Genomic DNA, 19,997 nt, shown 5'->3' on the forward strand with positions numbered 1-19,997 from the left:
AAAATGGCTGACTGGTAATAGAGCAGAGTTATAGCGCGTGCCGCCACGCGGATCTCCCCTGCCCCCTGGCTGGGCGGGCTTCCTTCCACCCACCGGAGGAGGCAGGCCGCATCACTGCTTGCCTGGTGCCGGCGAATTGCAGTAAACATGTACCAGGAAACTTTAAATGGTACAATTTTAAGCTATTAAAGTCAATCCAAGAATCCACCGGCTGAATGGATGGAAAGCATTTTATAGGCACCACGACAACTAGGAGGGAGTTATTTTACAAGACAAAATTGTATAAAAACGATAATTCCCCTAAACTGTCTAGAAAGAGCTCTTGGGGGGGAAGAATATATTCTATCATCTGTCACTTTTATAATATTTGAAATAAGTGTGTTTCATTTGCAAATTGTTCCAGCAGGAATCATAGATAGGTTCAATAGAATGAAACAACATGGCAGCCAGCATAAGGGCGCGCAGTCTGTTGCGGCGGAAATGAGGCGGGCGGTCTGTGCGAAGGAAATGAGGCTGTAAATGAACATGTTGTTGGTAGGGGAAGCAGGCTGTTGATTACAATTAAGTTTACTGTCAGTTGGGTGTGGACCTTTTCAAAGATTGACTTGATAATGTGATACCACGTTCGAAACCAATAGTAAAATAAATACCTTGGGAAAGAGCACATTTCAAGATAAAGTGAGCACAGACTAAAGTTTGTGAGTGATATCTGGCGGATTGCATGTGCAGCCCTAGGTCACACTTCCTGCCCTATACCACACCAGGTGCCCCAATCCCTGCTTCATGCCTCATAACACACCTAAACCATGCATCCTCCTGTCTTCCACATTTCCTTTACCAGACCCAGCTCTGCCTCATACCACACACCATGCTGCATCTTTTAGCTTTAAGAAAATGCAGCAGAGTACAGGGCATGAGTTGTGGTCTGCATGAGTTATGGCCTAGGATCTGCCTACAGAGACTGCAGTCTACCACACGCCATACCACGAATCAAGTCCAGTAGAAATATGTTTATTGTGTGATTAATTAAAACCTTGACAATATAGCACATTGAGCCTGCATTAAAAAATAATTCGGGGGACAAGGGATTTAAAACGATTATAGCTAGCTTGTTAATAATGCAATTATTTTAACTCAATTGCCATTGCGTCAAAGTGCACAGTGCATTGAGATTAATAGAGCATGAGTGCCACATGTCTATCACAATCTTGTGATATCAAAAAACTAAAATGCATATTTTACAGTCAACAGTCATTACATGAAGGATCACATGATTGGGATCTGTTGGAAAATAAAACTGAGTGCCATGTGCATTGTATTGATCCGTGATCATTGCTGCAATTAAGTGGATTATTTTAAGTAGATCCAGCACCACCTTAAAGTATTTACCAATTCGGGCCAGTTCCGAGGGCACCGTAGTGGTAAATATCCAATTTGTGACATCACTGTGGGTCCTTAAGCCATGGATTAGAAAGGGTGGCGTTAGTAACAAGTCACTTATGTTCTATACTATACCACACCCCCTGTCCATGGCAGTCAAGCTTTTCCTGGACCAAACCTGCTCCTCATGATCGCATTCCAATCAACTCCCAATGGGCAGGATCATAACAAAATTATCAATGAGCTATTATTATGTAATGTGATATGTAGTCCAATCTGTATCACCCTGGGCCCCTCAGCACACAAGTGACCATGACCCATGATTTTGTTCGCAGCCCCACTTAAAAGTCAAGTTCATTACGTCATCTCTACCCTGGATAAGTAACCTCTGTCACAAAAGTGTGCCTGGCTGCATTTCTTTACCCTCTGTGACTTTAATGCAACTTTATGAGAAATAAAAAATGTTTCTGACGTCACCAACCGCAAGTTGGGTACAACATCTTTTAGTGATTGAGGTTAAGCATGAGCAGGTCCTGACATCTCACTCAGTTTTAATTCACTACCACTTTCTTCACTGGACTCTGGTGACCACCTGTTTCTCAAGAGCATGTTCCCCTGACTATCATCTGGAGCCAAAATTGCCTTCTGCTACTCTAAGGCTAGTTAGGGCTGTTTCCTCTCCTCATCTTCATGTTGCAAGAAATGCTGCTGACATTTTCTACTCAGATGCAAGTGAACATGCCCCCTTTTCTTCTCCAAGAGCAGTCGTGCTTTTTTTTCCTTCAAGGTCAGCACTGCCAGTTTCAACGTTCTGCCTTCTTGTCCTGAAACTCCAGCTTGCAGTCTGTCAGCTCATATGGGTATATACTGCAAATAATGCCTGAATGGGACACGTAAAGAGGCTTTCTCTTGCAGGCCTTCCTCTTTCTCCTCTTGCTTTGGTACATCTTGCGCTTCATACTCAATCTCCTCAGAGGAACTTGCGCTTGTGAGACCTCTTCACAGGCCTACTTTCATTGACTTTTGACGCTCCTTTTGCATCGTATTCATCTCCAGGACATGAAGGGAATCCAGGGTAGACGGTCTACCTCTAGGTTCCAAAAAATGAAGACACAAATATTTGTCAAAGATGACTTGGATCAAAAAATAATCTAATCAAAGATGAACAAAAATGTTGGCAGTTAAAAATGAGAAACCAAATTTCGTCCTTAAATCTGGTAAGGAGCTTTCAATTCTGTTAAGCTGAAATATAACTGCTGGTTTTCTCCCAATGCTGAAAACCAATGTCCGAAAGCAGGTTATAAGTTTGGGAGTGGATGACCCTAGCAATTTAATAAAAGACAGTTTTTTAAAGTTACACTACAGTTCTCAGAGAACACCTCTGGGTAGCTGTGGCACAAGTGGCCTACTTTAGACCCGAGAGAAATGTGTGATAGATTCAGGCAGATTCCAAACAACATTAAAGACAAGAAAACGCAGTTAAAACCCCAACCCAATTCAGAAAAATCAAGAAAATGTTTATGAGCAAACAGCCCAATATTGGTTAAAATAGGAATAAGAGAACCAGAGATATTAGTTATTTATTTAGAGTTTTATATTGCGCGAAAATAACCTGTTAGGGTACCAGAGCGCTGCACAAACAGGTAAGTTATACATACAAGGGAGAAATGTGAAAAAGAAATACGCAATCATCAAAACATATACAATATAGCACTCAAACATCAAATTTAAGCTCCGTAGGTGCCTCGGAAAGTATTAAAGCAGAGTGGCTGCAGGGCTGCTCTTGAAGGAATTTATTTAGCAGGTGCATTTTTACTACTTTTTTAAAGGTGAAAGTTGAGGGGTTAGACCTGAACGCAGGAGGCAGTGCATTCTTGGGGCTAGACCGGAGAATGAGTGGTTCTGAGGTTTGAAAAGTAGGTAGTTGGCCCTTTTTAGGGAGTGACTACCACTAGACAGGTGAGATTCTTCATCAAGTAGACTGGAGTGTTATGGTGTAGGTCCTTCTGTGTCATCCAGGCTATCTTCATCTGGATTTTTGCCTCTGTCTGGATCCAATGTAGCTGTTTTAGAACTGGAGTAATGTGGTCAAATCTTCTGAATCATGTGATGAGCCTGCTGCAGAGTTCAGTGTGGCCCTTAGCGGCGTTGGCCTTGGTCTGGGTAAGCCGGCCAGAGTAGCACTCCTGTAGTCTAATCGGGAAATGACTAGGGTTTGGACAGCAAACTAAAGGTCATCAGGAGGCAAAAAGGTTTACGTTTTCTTAGTGGGTTCAGGTGGTAATTGGCTCCCCTTATGGTTGCACTGATATGGACTTGCATATTGGGGTGTTTGTCCAGAGCTATGCCTAGTGTTCTAGTGCTCTAGTGCAATCAATGAGTATGTTGAAAATATTTAACTGAAGCAATGTGAGAGCAGCCTGGTTGTTTTAAGTGGGCATGGGTGAGATGGTCTCCAAGGTGGTTCAAAAGGTCATATGTCTCATTGTTTCTTTTTCATGTACTTTTTCATACAGGAGGGATGATAATGGTTATTGTAATGTAAGGTCCAAGAAAGAAGAAAAACGAGTAAAAGGTTAGTCATTTACAATTGATTTTATAGGTTATCAGTTCCATTTCATGAAGGATACTCCAATCTCTCTTTGGAAGTGTGTTCTAAGATCTCACTCATGGGCACAGATATTTAATGTAAGATACTAATGAAGATACCGTCATGGAAAGCAGGAGGTCTGCACAGATGCCAAGCAGTGCCCATCCCTAGAGTTGACTCACCTTCATACTCTGAGGACTGTAATAAGAAAGTGGGTAATATGAAGGAGAGCATATTTGCAGTCAGCTTGGGCTGATCCAAGAAGAGAGCACACCAGAAACACTGTTTGCACAAAATATATTCCTGTTATAGCACTGGTCTTATGTCAAACAGTCACTCCCTGATTGATCAGCACTAGGGGGGTGATTAGGATGGCAGGGGGACTTAAGTCCGCCCGCCATCAACACGGTGTTGGGAGCGGCAGCCAGACATGCGGCAGTCCTGCACCGCGGATTAGGATGTGACCGCCAACGTGGCGGTCTCATTCCGCAGTTTAGCATTGCGGCAGATGCTGCTGGTAGCGGCACCCACCGCAATGCCAAATTGCCATGTTGTGCATTTCCATGCACAACTTGGCAGGCACTGTGCGGTGCCTGCCACCTTGTGTATGGGAATGGAGGGGGCTACCATGGACCCCTCAAGTGCACCCCCATCTCCCTGGGGGCCCGCAATTGGCCCCCATAGCGAATCCCCGCCAGCATTTGGAAAGGCCTTTAAATCCCTGCATCCTAATATTGTGGAGCAGGTCGCCCAACCGGCAATCGGGACGATTGCCGAACGGCAGAAAAGCAGCAGACACACTTTGCTTCCACCGTGATACCCCCGCCATTATAATATGGCGGGGTTAAATCAGGTTACGGTGGCGGGCGGTGGCTATCCGCCCGCCATCGTAATCAGCCCTAAGTGTTGCAATAGAGGAAATTCTCATGTTTTCAATTTTTAAAGTTAAAGAGCTCTGTTCTAAAATGGAAACACCTTCTTCGTAAATTTCTTCCTGGATACAAGATACGCACTTCCAGATTTTTAAGACAAAAAGTACCAAGAAACAGTAAAGTGCAAACTTAAGTCAGTGTCAATTTTCGGTGTATTACAGGACCGAGCTGCATTGGCTAAGCCTTGAAGGAACTATCTTCCTCTTTTCAGAGCAGGGAAGCCACTGTATTTCCATCAGCAGAGGCTCTGCTGTCGCTACCAAAGTTAATCAATGACTCTGAAGTGTATCCGCCACGGGACCTCTGGGTTAAAGTGAGATTTGTTCTGCCCTTCAGAGGGAGGGATGACCGTCACTCATTTTCCCTGCCCGTGTCTGCCATGCAAGGCATGGTGGAAATTAGCAAGGGAATCGCTAAATTGCTTGTGTGTTACGACCACTTATTATTTATTCAAAAAAATAAACAAACGCTTTGGAATTTTTTGTTCTTGAAAAACAAAAGGCATTTAAATATGGTACCTGCTTGGCAAACCTTCAATGCTACAAAGGAAGCTGCCATGACAGTAACTCTCTTCACAACGTAGAGATTGACGACCAGAGAGGATCTCTAAATACTGCAATACTGAGATTTCTGATTAGCGGATGGTCCTTCTCCTTGGTGGTAATGGTAATGACATCCAGAAGACTACCCATGAGAAGACCATCTGATTGGGTCAAACTAAGTCTTTTTTTGGAAGTCAGTCTCCTTCAGCAGTGGAAGGCAGGTTGTTAAAGACAGTAACTACAGGTCCCTCAAAGTCAGACACGCTGGCATCGAACTCCCTTTGAACCCTTCTGTTTTGCACCAACAGCCCAGCACAGGAATAAGCTTGATGCATTGCAGCCGGAATGGGGTTGTCATCTTGCCTTTTTTTCCAAAGTCCTACATTATCAGATTTCTCCAGCAGGGAAAGACAGGAGTTTGTAGCCAACGAGGGCTCCACTGGATGGAATACTTATCATCAGAGGTCCTGTGATAAAGTCAAACTTTGATTGAAAAAGCCTAGGCTGGCCAAACCAGTAATTAGACACCTGCTTGGATGCATCTTTCTCTCTGTGAGCTTCTGACCCATGTTCCTGTCCTTGAGAGGCCAAAAAATGGTAAAGTCCAATTTCTTCTTGATCCTGCAAATATAAACACTGGTTTCTTTTACGGTCCTCATGAATGGCTTCTACAATCACAGGCCTTCTAGTCAGGGTTCCCACAGTGCTCCAAGCTGTTCACTCCTTACTGACCTGCTGGTTCCTCCACACAGGATCGAACTCGCAGCAAAACGTTTCCCAGTGGCATCTAAGAGTGCAATTTGAAGATAGATCCTGGGTTTAAGGCGAGAGCCTTTTTTTAAAGAAGGAGAATGATGATGCTTCCTCTCCATGAATTGGGAATTTGGCTAGAGTCATAATCAGTAGCGGCTGGTAGGGAATGGTGGTGGGGGTGGGTTAATGGTGGCGGGGGGTGGGGGAAGGTGGGGAGGGAGTTAGGAAAAAAAGGTAAAAGAAAAGAAAACTTACCTGGTGGTTGCAGTCGCCTGCTGCCGCCTCTCCTCCAGCAGGATCCAGGAAGCACACAGCCTAGTACACAAAGCTCTGCTTAGAAGCACATGCCCCATGCTATTTAATGTTGGGGCACTGAATAACATGGCTGGGTAGTCCTGAATCCACCTCTGTCCTTTTTAATCCACTATAAAACACTGCCTGTCCCTTCAACTATTATTCCCCTCTGTGTGTTTTTCCCTCTTTTGCTCTCAGTAAATGTATTAAAGGGAAAAATAACTGCTGGTCCCCAGAAATTACTGCTGGTGGGCCCCATTGACAACCACCTGTTCAAATTAAGCACTTGCTCAACCTCCCTAATAAGGTAAAACCTTTTGTACCCCCACAAGACGTCAAGATCATGGTTCAATCCCTAGTCGTATTGAGACTAAACTATGGGAGTGCAACCTCAATAGGTCTACCAAAATAATGTACTGCACCATAAATGCCAACCCTAAATGCTGCAGCTAGATTAATAATAGGAACGAGGGGCTACGACCACATCATACTCTCTCTAAAGTCTCTCCATAGGATAACTCAGAAGCCAGGGCCCAATTTAAGATAGCATGCCTAATGCACAACGCCCTGCATCCCATGATACACCCAGGCACCTTACACATATGCTCACTATCTCAGTAGGCAGCCATTCCCCACAGAGTGCAAAGTGCCTAGTGCTGGAACCTCCTAAATTTAGGAAAAATCAGGCCTATGCTTGCATCTTTTCTGGATCTGCCCTGAGAATATGGAACTTCCTCCTGTCACAGACTAGGTCAAACCCATCGACATCCACCTTCAAAAAAGAGGCCAAAGGGATTTGGCTGTACAGATTCAGGTTCTGCATTAGGCTCTCTTTAGCCACAGCGTACCCGCCGAAGAGACTCAGCTATTTCAGCAGTCTTGCACTGACATGCTGCCCAAAAGGGTGATGAGGAAATGAACACCTTCTCCTTATATGTTGATCTTTTACATCATTTGGAATGTTATGAAATGGGATCACTTGTGAAACCTGATATTGAATGTCATGAAATGGCAGACCAGTCAACTCACACGGTGCCACTGTGTGTCACATGATATCGACTCCCCTCATTCGGTCACCCGGTGAGGAGCCAATGTCACACAGTAGCAGGGAAAATGGCTGGAAACCACTACACAATAATGTGTTTTAAGCTTTTTTGGGAGGATCTGATCAACCAATGTCCATTAAGGGTTGTGAAAACACCCCAGGACATTGACAGCAGCAGCCTCAGCAATCTTCTCTTCTTTTTTTCCTTTTTTTTAGAGCAATTGGAAATGCAGTGGGGTCAAAAGTGCCTCTTAGAGAGGTACTTCTCAGCTGCTTCCAAGGCCCCGCCCCTTCCTCACAAGGTGAAATGTTTTATTAAGTTGGCAGGTCTGAAAAGGGATCTTGTTGTTTATGCACAGTGCTCTGATGTTTATGTACAGTGTCATAATTGCGCTTTATCAAACTCTCTAAATATTTTTTTTTCCAGCATGATTTTACTGGAAAATTAAATAATCCAGAGGGGTATAGCCAATTTTACATTCTATATTAAAGCAAAGAACTCACACCATGTGACACTGCATGTAGTGTCATAGTAGACAGAGATATATGCCAGTAAACGTCAGTCCACAAAGAGGGAAAAATCTAGGAAGAGCCTGTGGAAAAAGTAACATTCATACATTTATCTATTGAGGGATGTGATCTCCTCAACAAGACTCATTTGAGGCACCTGATCTGCCTTGCATCAGAGTGCAGTGTTACGCTTGAGTGATTTATCACAGGATGTGCACTTCCTTGGGGCAGTGCAAAAATGTCAGGTCCTTTGTATGGCGTAGCTTCATATAGGTCTTTGGGGTGTTACCCCCCTAATAAATGTATTTTCTAGTAAATAGTTGGGTACAGGTGCGGTGTATGTCAGATTTCACCTGGAATTATTTTACATGCACACAGATCAAAACAGCACACAAAGTTTATTTCTCTCTGTTTTGAAAGTCTACAAAAATGTTGGTTATTTTGACAAAATATTGTTTTCTCTCAATTACTATCCTACCAATCTGCCTTTCTTTCCCTTTCCACTGCTCCTTAAGCCACTCTCATGCACCTGCTTGTTGTACAATGTATTTTAACAATATATAACAGCGTGATTGTTGGAAAATCTGAAGCTTACCCCCACCACCGCCTAATCCTACAGCTCCTGGTCCTTTCAAAAGCACATTTTCTCCCTTGGTCGGTGAAATCCATGGAGCAGCACTCTGTTCCTCTCATCAAGACAGCAGGTACAGTCATTAGTTCCAGCTAGTTCTGACAGAAGTCAGAAACTCTCTGGAATCAGCCTAGGCAACCCCAAATCAACAAGCCCCAGAGACATACGAATAATTGCCCTGTGTGCTACAATTGGTGAAAGAGCTCACAGTGGGCCTTCAGATCATCAGTAGCAAGGACCCTACATACATAGTGCCTTGATAATAAAGGCAAATTAAATTAAGATTGCCATTATTTAGGGAAACATTTTTAATATCATGGGAGCCATGCCTCAGTTTGGGCCACTACCTTTCACTCTGTGAAAGTAGTGAAAGTTTCCTGAAAATTGATAGACAGGTTCAACACATTTTATTCCAATAAGACACGTTTAATAAGACAATAGCCATTTTCCTGTGTAAAATGTGGGTGGAATGTGATTGCCTCACGTCCTAAAAAAAATATATATTTTCTTATCATTCCTCTAAGGTTCATATGCACATAAAATGGAAAATATACCCGTAAAAAAAAGTTTGATTCACATTTTCTTATATCGATCATTCCTGAGTTAACCTGAATATTAGCCATGGTTTCTCCTCCCATCACAGAACAATTAATAAACATCTATTGCAAACATTGTGATGCACAAATAATTCTGCCCCATTCCCTAATGAGCACATCTCCTCTCCCATTTTCTTTTCACACGACCCTGTGCAATGGACTGGCTGCACTCACCCATCCCATCACACATGCCCTCAAAGAGGCCAGGAATCAATGTTTGTAACTCACTATCAGTTTTTTGGCCAGTTAAGAAAAAGATTTGCAACCAAATGAGGTGACTGCTCCCAGAATCAGGTGTTCAGAATGGGCATCATTGAGAGCCTGACTCTTAACTACTTGAGGTAGACTTCAGCTACCAGATATCACTTGATAAAATAAAGTCATTTTTGATTAAATGTGTATGAGCCTTGTTAATTTTGTAGCCAGAACTGCTGATTCTGTTGCATTCCATAAACCCCTTGAAATCTGCAGAGCTAGGCATGCACGTCGAAAAGGTTTATATGGTTACAATGTAATGTGAGTAGCATAAATAAATAAATACCAGTATTTGTAAAGCGCGAAAAATTACCCCTAAGGGTGTCAAGACGCTGTGGGACATCGGGGATATGAAGCGAGCTATTGCCCAGAGTCACATGGTGCTAGACTAACCTGCTGCCGGCGCCGGGGATTGAACCGTGAGCCCCGGTGTTACAGAGTCAGCCGCCCTGGCCACTGCGCCACACTGCTTCCACGCATACACTGATAAAATAATTTCTGTTTTTATATAACCATCGTAACAGGATGCTGGTACGCTGCTATTGCACACCTTTATGATGCTCGCTTTATCCACATCAGAAGGTGAAAGTCCTGTACCTCCCCAAATGGGCTTCACTTGAAAAATCCTTTCTTTCGCCCTTTTCGTTTCAGGAATTTTTGTCTTTTACGCGCTTGCCACAATCGCTGGTTACTCCTATTATAAAACACACTTCGCGAATAATACCACCTAGTACCCTTACTTCCTTCTTTGATTCACCAATTTGGCACAACAAAAACATTTTGATTAATAATAAACCAATCTTCTGGAAAACCTGGAGACAACGTGGCATTATATGGGTCCATCATTTATATGATCAAGATCACTTCATAACTTTTGACGAAGTCAGCTCTTTATTCAATCTACCTCTTTCTTTTCGATCCAAATTCTCGCTCCTGCTGAAAGCAGTCCAAGTTGCCCACTCGAATTTCAATTCCAATCAGTCAACTCAGGCACCCACGCCTACACATATGAACACTGTTAGAAATGTAGTACTCATCGCCTCCAAAGCATCCATCATATATGCAGCTTTACATACTTCTCCCTCTCCAAGAGAGAAAACTAAAGTGGAAGTCGCATGGGAATCCGAGTTAGGAATTTCTTGGTCGATTAATTTTTGAGGGAAAATCTGGCTTAAAATCCGTAAGTCCTCAAGGGCGGCCAATCCTACACAAACACTTTTTTACATTTATAACAGACTCCTCCTCTCTCCATCTACACTTCACATTAGGCATGCGCATATCTCAGACACTTGTTGGTCCTGCTCCACGTCACAAGCTGACCTCTTTGACATGCTTTTTAGCTGTCCTCTTGTCCATGATTTCTGGATTAAGATTTGGGCCCAAATAAATTCTATCTTCAACACTAATCACCCTTTTGCCCCCACGCACATTTTCATGGGTAGTCTTTCTCCTATTTGGGAGAATTGTGAGTCCACCGTGAAAATCGTTGACCTATTGGTGGCAGTGGCCTTCCAGCAGATCACAAAAAATTGGAAAGATTTTACTAAGCTATCATTCCAGGCGTGGTGGTATGCAGTTTGCTACAATCACAGGCTAGACACTTCCTATGTATACCCGCTACACATTGCACCTAAGCGTTTGCACTTATGGTCCCCTGCCACTTTCTTTATTGATATCAGTGCTCCTCGCTCCCCAACTGCACCTCCTCTTCAGCAAGAAGTAGTTAAACCTCCATGATATTGTTCCTGTTTCTGATTGCATGCGATATCTTATTTTGTATTATAATTTCTTCCATACTCCTCTATATTTTTATTCTTCTTTGTATAATGTTATTTTATCTTGCTTCAATATTGTTTTCTCTGCATTTTCAACCGTTTTTACCCTTATGATCACATAGATGTTATAAGTATATTAAGTATCGATCACAGGTTATTTCTCTTCTTTTTTCTTTTGTGTTATGTTAAGTTTTTGTATTTTCTTCAATAAACTTATTTCGAACTGAAAAAAAAGAAGGTGAAAGTCCCTTAAACCTACGACTTTCAGGTTCCACATCACCCCTAGGCTGTCACAGCAGCACATATAGAGCACCCACTCGCATACATTTCCATGTCAAGGCATTCGTGTCATCTTGACAAGCTTTGCATTACTCAAACTGATGATCAGATGTGACATTTCTCACAAGTATGATCTTTCATTTTGTAGCTCCGTTTTAGATTAACTAAGTGTTTAGTACCACATACCATGCATCTCGTCATATGCCAAAGAAGCATTGTAACAAGCCGCTAAAATGTTATTTTTCCGATATCTTACACATTATTTTAAATAATTACTTTTTTGTTTTATACGTTCTCCTTTTAGAGAAGACGAGAAGTGTTTTGTCTCATATCTCTGTATCTGTCTCATAATTATGTCTTGATGGGGGACAGGGGGTCCTCCTCCTGAACTTTTCAACCACTCAAACAGATGTACATTAGTCGGTTATTTATTGCTTATGGATAACATCACTTCCAATGTTTGTTTATCCCCTCTACTCTGCCGCCGACGTGCACAACATACAGAGAGTAATGACCTCTGGCAGCTGCACAGTCAGAAACAATTCAGCTTCCAGTAAGTAAGAGAAAACTAAGCAATCGAGGCTGAATATCTTCATTTTTGCCAAATGCCAGTCAGAGGCAAAGCTGAAGATTGGGGCAATCCAAGTGTCTCCTGCCAAACAGCCGCGTCCCGTGCAGGTAAGAGTGGTGGGGTGGGGCCAGGTGGGGGGATTTGATGTCGATGACGAGGGAAAATTAAATAAATAATTAATCTTCCCTCTTCATCCCCTATCGAAATTCCCACCAACCTGGCCACACCACCCACCACTCTTACCTGCACGGGCCGCGGCTGCTGCCAAAATACGTATTCTAGCGGCACAAATGGCTTTGCCATGGCACTCCGATGCCTGCCCACCTCGCCCCTTGCCCCTTGCTCCTCGCTCCTCTGCCTGATGCCCGGTTCCCCGGTCGTGGAAGGCAATAGTCAGCCAGAGGAGGTCTCTGGATGAGTTTCCTGCTTGCTTCTCCATGTCGAATTAAGATAGAACGTTGGTACAGACGGCGCCGCTACTGTTTTTTATTATTATTATTAAATGTAATGTTCACAAGTATTATACACAGCAATCACTGTTATAACTCTTTACAAATGATAGTATAAGAAGGGGATTATCCAGAAAATTAAAATGCCCCACACTCTGAACCAAAGCTGTTATGGCACCAAGCAAGCAAAGTAAGTCATCTCAACCCTCTCCAGAGCAGCTTGCTTGTCTCTTCCATCCACGCATCTATCCATTGATCTTTTCATCCACCATTTCACATTAACATTCTGTCATCCATTCAGACTTTCATTCAACATTCAGTCTATCACCATCCCGTTCATCCGTACACTAATCCATATACAACCATTTCATCTATCTCCAAACCTATCTAGCAAACATATTCATCCTTTCACTCAGTCATCCATCCTTTCACGTATCCATCCCCCATTTATCCATTCATCCATTCACCATTTCCCTCCATCATCCATCCTTTCACTCCATACATCATTAACCTTTCCACTCAGCCATCCATGCTTTTACTCATCCATCCACCCTTTGACCAGTCCATCCATTCATTTACCCTTTCACTCATTCATCCATCCTTTCACTCAGTAATCCATACACCCATTCACTCATTCATCTATCCATTCACCCATCTATCTGTCCACCCTTTTGTCTAGCCATTCATCTACCCTCCCTGTCACTCATCCATCCTTTCATCCACACTTTCACTCAGTCCATCCATCCTTTCACTCAGTACATCCATCCATTCACTTATTGATCCGCCTATTTACCCTTTCACTCATTGACCCATCCTTTCAGTCACTCATCCATCCATCCATCATTCTCTCATCAATCCATCTACCCTTTCACTCACTCATTCATCCATCCATTCACCCTTTCAGTCATCCATCCATTCTTTTTCCCTTTCACTCGTCCATCCATTCTTCCTCCCTTTCACTCATCCATACTTACATGCATCCTTTCACTCATTCGTCCACGCATCTATCCATCCACCTTTTCACTCAACCATCCATCAACTATTTCACTCACACATCCATCAACCTATTTTTCCATTCACTCATCCGTTCATTCACCCTTTCACTCATCCATCGATCCACCCTTTCATCCAGCCTTTCATCTATCCTGCCTTTCACTCATTCATCCATTCTTTTACACATCTGTCCTTACATACATCCTTTCACTTATCCCTACACCATCCATCCACTCTTTCAACCAATCCATCCCTCCAGCCTTTTCCTCCATCCATCAGTCCGCCGCCCATTTACGCTTTCACTCATCATCCAGCCTTTCTCTTATCATCCATCCATTAACCTTTTCACACATCCATTTGTCTATTCTTCCTCTCTTTCACTCATAAATCCATGCATCTATCCATCCACCCCATCACTCACCCACCCATGCACCATTTCACTAACACAATCATCCATGCATTCATCCTTCACTCACTCACCTTTCCACCCTTTGGCGTTCATTACGAGCCTTTGCCTGCCGAGGTGCAGACAGAAGAAGCCCATCAGAAATCCCACAACCGCTGTAGCTGCTAAAGTGTGGGATCGATGATGCCCCTGTATAGAAGTATGGTCGGGGCTTCACAAACATAGCTCCACTTGCAACTAGGGTTAGTTATAACTGTTTACAGACATGAACTTTGGTATAAGACTAACGTCTGCAAAATTGAGGATGAGTGCTGCCCAAAGAGGACATCACCATAACCTAATTCTTCGTAACTGCTCTAATTTGCTTCGCTGCTTCAGTGGACTGTGGGACATTGGACCGTTAAAGACTACTCTCTCATGAGAGGACTTGTGCCCCGGACTAGCTATCGGAAGTCTATATTGTACGGATGCACTGGATACTGATTAGCATTGGAAGTATAGCTGTACCTGCCCTTCTTGCTGTACTTGGACATTCATGGACACTTGAGCTCTGGTGCATCATGAATGTGGAGTAGACATGCTACCTGTTTCCACCTGGCTAGAACTCAGCATCATGGCCTTATTGAAGCCTAGCTTGCCTGCCCAGCTGCAGCTGGCCATGTCCTGCATGAACGCCTCCAGATAAACCAGGGAGACCTGGGTAACCTAAAAGAGGTTGGAAGTGCAGGTGTGATCATTGTGCCTCTGCCTGATAAGCACCCCCTCTATTCATCAACTGTTATTATTTTTATCCTCTTTGTTTTGCTTCCTTTACCTTGCCAAATATGGCCGCAACCGGATGGCTAGCCAGCAAGCTGGTTCCAATGACCTCTCATTGTCTATTGTGAACTTGGGCTTTTAGCCGTATGTCCCTCTTAATGCCACAAGGTCAACGTACCTACCTGGGGGCCCCAAGGTAGCACCCACAAACTCTGAGACACTCTCACTCTTCAGTTAAAGGTTCCATCAACACTGCAGCTGTAATTGTGTTTGCATTTGGCCTGTGCTGTTTAGATAGCCACATCAATTTAGGGATGCAACCCTTAAACATTTCCGAAGAGATAAAAAGTTATCAGTTTTGGAGACGCGGTGACTATCTTACATTTTGCTACATTATTAGGCGTTTGCGACCTTTGTTTTTCCGTATCCATACTGTACTGTGCTGGATTGTTCTAAACTTCACACACCTTAAACTTTCACAAGCATTATCTAGAGTGTAGCCAAAGGGCCTAATGTCAACACTATAGTGTGGTTACTATTCTTCATATTGGATTACCAGTTTTTCCATTGGATTTGTGTTCACTTTTTCCATTGTTTTGTTTTGTGTGGTTCTAGTATTTTGATACATTTTTATACTGTTTATATTTCATATATCATGAGATACTATTAAAAGTGACCTTAGCTGGGTGTTCAGCTTTTACTGCAGTGGTGATAATTGCATTGTACTGTACCTAGTTTCGACACACTTCTCTCAAGCTAAGCCTTGCTGTGTTCCTATGTCTTTCCAAAGAGTCGAGGAGAGAGCTATATTCTGTCATGGTCTTGTTATTGTGAGGACTGTTTGCTGGGGAGTCTGAGCTTTCGTTGTTTGAGAGCGCTAAGTGTTTCCCGTAACGGTATTGTCTGGGGGACCCCACTTGACAGGCAGGATAGCGCAAGAGTTCACCCCCTAACCAAGGCTTCGTGGAATATGGTAATCAATTCCAATGTGTTTACTTATATTTTAATTCGATTTTGTGTCATTGTGGTATCCTATGTAGGATACACCTTATTCCCACTGACGACCAAAGGAGGAATACAAGTCAAAATATTACAGGCAGAGAAGACCTTGGGAACAGCAAGTTTCAGCAAATAAAGGTACAAGAACAAACCTTCAAAATCTGCCAACTGTAATCACAGTTGAGAGGATAACGGGTGCGTGGACTGGAGAAAACTGTAAGTGCAGGACTGACATCTTGTGCAAGAAAACAGCCTAGCTGGCTGATGGAAAATGCTGAGGTGTGACTAACCTCCGCTGCAAAGTCCTCAGAGAGGTCTCAACTCCAGTTGGTGCCACCAAGATCCTATCCAATGTACCTTCTAGCAAAATGAACCTCTATTTTCATGGAACCGTTTAAGCATTGCCATCGAAACATTCTCATTCGTGGGGAGATGTACCTCCAGCAGCCTCCTCGTCAGCGCTAGGCTCACCCCGAGACCGTGGTTGTGGATGGAATAAACTCTCCAGGGGAGAGCCGTCCTAGATTTTTCAGAATGGCTGCTCAAGAACTGCTCTTATGTACGCTCTCCATCTTCTTTCAAGTTGCTTATGAAAGCCCCGGGTGCCTCCTAAGCATATTGCATCACAACCTAGTTAAACAAACATTGATCCATAGATGGCATTGGTGCCACTCAAACAAAATGGTCAATGGGGAAGGACTTGTCCCTAAAATGTGTGCTGGGCAGATGGTAAGCCCCTGCCAACTCCTGTGCCAAGCTGAAAGCTACATGCCTCTTTGGTAAGTCTGTAAGTTTCCCAGCATATTTTCGAGATGATTCACTCATCAAATTATATATTTTGAGGTGCTTTAATAACATGAAAGAAACAAAAATGCCGAGTTGGACAAGTACTCAATGAGAGTAAAATAATATGAATCAATAAAAAATGTTGAGCAAAATTCATACTGTAACACCGTTTGCTTTTTCTAGTGAACACTGTGGCCCACTCGTTATTTCTAACATATCTTATTACTTCTGGGCTTATACCCTCCTCCAAATCACCAATCCCTGATGTAAGTCTGCAAGTCACGGCTTCCATGACAGATAAGGGGTTTTGGCTCAAAGTCTCATCCCGGTCCTTCTTCTGGGGACATATGAAGCTTTCAACGACTCCAAGCCAGATGTCACATGAACCAAACCCCTTAACATATGTACACCGGAGTCGACGATGTCAAAATGGTCATTTACTGTGTATCATGCAACATGGAGGTTGCCGTCACTAGTTGATCCATTAACTTACTTGATGTGTGCTTATGCACTACTGGTGTGCCTCAGCCTTTCTCTGTCAAGAATGGCACTGGGCCTGCAAACGTTGCACTACCTGCTGAAGTAAGTGATGTTTCCCATCCCACAGGCTGACTCAATGATGGCATTCACGGTCATAGGTAGCAGTCTCTGGGTCAGCATTTTGATGGCATTTAACTGCTTCCGTTGCGCCAGACATACAAGACTCCTCAAACGCTACACGAGAAAGGTGCCACTCTGTCCCCAGCAGAACAGTGGTGTTACCTCCCTGTGCTTGGTACAGGATCTCCTCCTATGACTCTTCTAGCAGATGAAGGGGTGCATTAGGAACTGGAATACCTGCCAGTGGAGGGGTGATGTCCTTCTGTCAGGGTGACGATGTCTTCATTATCATGGTAGGCAGGCACATGTGCTGTCTGCATCGAGAACGATGAGAATCAATATGGAGGGGCTCGAGGTGCAGTGGTACCGCTGCCCTTTTAGAGACCCATGAGCGACACATGATAACACAATACTTTTTGCTATGGCTTATATATTGCACATATTGCTAAAAGATTTTGGCCGATACTTATTTGCAAGTCAGCTGATTTACCTGTGAATGTCAAACTTAAATCTTTAGGTTGGTCTCCATGAGCAGTTATGTGATGTAGGGGGCTCGATCTTAGGTTGTCCTTCTGTCTAGGTTGACTTATTTAGATACACTGCCTGCAATCCTTTCCTTTGCACATCATATTTAAATTGTGCAGTTATGTCCCCTGCCCCATGTTTGTCGCTCTATGCAGGGTTTTTTTTACTCTGACATAGTTGCCTATTTGTAGCCTTGCTGAATGTATAGCGGCTTTACCACAAAGTGTGTCGTGCTATGAGCATTCTCTGCAAGGATGTCAATTTGCACATCTGAGATCTGCTGTTTTGTCTGTTTGTATTACTTGTGTATTCCTTTGTAGTGGAGTAGACCACGGTTATGCCTGAAATGCGCCCTCATATTCTGAAAGGTGGGGAAAGTACTGTACTTGGGATACTTAGGTAGAAGGTGTGGCTCGCTCCGCTGTACGGGCTCAAGTGGGTGGACATCAGCAATGCATGCGACCAGATGGTGATTTGGAAAGCTGATGTACCACTTCTGTTTATACTTCCTCTAATATATATTTTTTTATCGCTCACCATCTCATTGGAAAGTCAACATATTCATCCAGACTAACAACGTTTTCACTAATTAATAGACCTTTTACCTTCTCTGTGAAGACCCTAATGCCCTGCTGTAGGTGTAGCAGACAGACTTTTACAAAATGGTTGCTGTTCATATAGGCTTAATTATGTGACCCCAAAAGAAAACAGATTCCTTATAATCAAGTGTGCACTATATTTTATTTTCTACTGCCATGTTCTGTTGACTTTGTGGAAGACCAGTAAAATCAGTAGCCAGCTGGTACCAACGCCTTAATTAATTCCAGGTGATTGTCTTTTAGCAGTGACTGGGTAATGCTTAAAGAATACATTTTCATAATTGTGTCTGAAATTATGGATGCTGGCAGCGCCTCTGAGCAAGCATTGATTAAGGTGCCATTTTGTCCTACACAAGGAGCGTACGTTTTCTGAACAAGCAAGATGGGCAATTAGGAATTCATTAAAGTTTCAAAATCCAGTTTTTTCACAAAGAATTTACCAACTGTAGAAAAGGGTGTTCTTCAAAGAGGTGATTGTGCACTGTGGTAGGGGTGGAGTGATGCCATGATTGGCCAACTGCATTGATCTCTCTCTTTCATAAGACCAGTCAAAGGGCCATGCTAATCTACTGACTAAGATATTGTGCCCAAGCTTGGCCAAGAGCAGAGCAAGTGTAGCCCCAGATTGGCAGATCCTTGGTTCATGTCTTTTAGTCAGGCTTTACAATTTCAACCCAGCCAAGAACCGAGCGGCTCTGCGGTTGACATTTCTGCCGTAGTTGAGATATAATCGAATCCTGCAGTTGTATGTCTATCTTCAGTGTCTTCCCCAATTTACCTTCAGAGAAACTTCGAGTGATCCATGCACCGAAATTGGGCTGTACGGGTGAAGAAAGAGAAAGCGCTGCTCGGCTGCAAAGCTACATCAGACGTTCTCCCTATAAGCCTTCTGGCATCAGAGGCTACTCATTAGCAGTTTTTGGTGGCCACATGAATTCGGCTTGTTAACTATCCCGCTACCAGACGCGAATCAATTTTATTTCCAATTTTTAACGAAAATTGCAGGAATATGGTCTCCAATATTTAAAGGACAAAGCAGATACCCTACTTGAGGTGAGATGGACCTTAGTTTAATATGTGATTCACTCATTGGCTGTATCAGGCCGCCTTTGTCCTTGCTTTTGCTTGGAATACTTTACCACTTACACCTGCTTCTCTGTAGGCGAAAGAGTGACTTCACGTTCCAAGTAATTCAAAAAGGAAATATACTTATGCAAAGTAAAAGGTGGAGATGTGATGTCTTTAGACGCGAAGGTTCTCCCGCTCCACTTTGACATCATTACGGTATAGGTTTCCAGCTGAGAGTAGTTGTGTGGGTGCCATTGCTGTTCGAGATGATTCCAGCACGCGCACAAACGCCTGCCCACCCTTCAGCACTTAAGCTGTATGCAAGGATCCATCCTGACAGCGTCGTGCTTGCAGCCTCATGGGAATCCCCTGTTTTCACATCTTCAAATCCTAAACGTGCATTATGCAATTTGAGTTTAGGAGCAGTGGGGGGAGGGAATGCAGGTATCTCACAGCTCGGTGCGGAGCATCATTTGTGAGTATATTTATCCCATGGGCGAGAACGAGGATGCTGCAGCCCTCTTTTTTTGTCAGAGGACATCTCTCTCTGTATGCATTGGTGGCATCTAGCCAGCAGAACAGAAGCTTGTTCCCTCCCCAAGTCAGCCTGACATGATACCCAAAGGAGAAGCTGTTCCACTGGGATAACTTGTCCTTGCG

At 43.4% G+C, this 19,997-nt stretch overlaps 1 protein-coding gene across 1 annotated transcript in view; it reads left to right on the plus strand.

Moving 5' to 3' along the window:
* Positions 1-19,997, plus strand: part of LRMDA (leucine rich melanocyte differentiation associated) — a 1,143,369-nt gene that overhangs the window by 374,237 nt on the left and 749,135 nt on the right. The gene's annotated exons all lie outside the window — the stretch shown is intronic.

This window comes from Lissotriton helveticus, chromosome 5_1 (genome assembly GCF_964261635.1).
Source record: "Lissotriton helveticus chromosome 5_1, aLisHel1.1, whole genome shotgun sequence".
Classification (NCBI taxonomy): domain Eukaryota; kingdom Metazoa; phylum Chordata; class Amphibia; order Caudata; family Salamandridae; genus Lissotriton; species Lissotriton helveticus.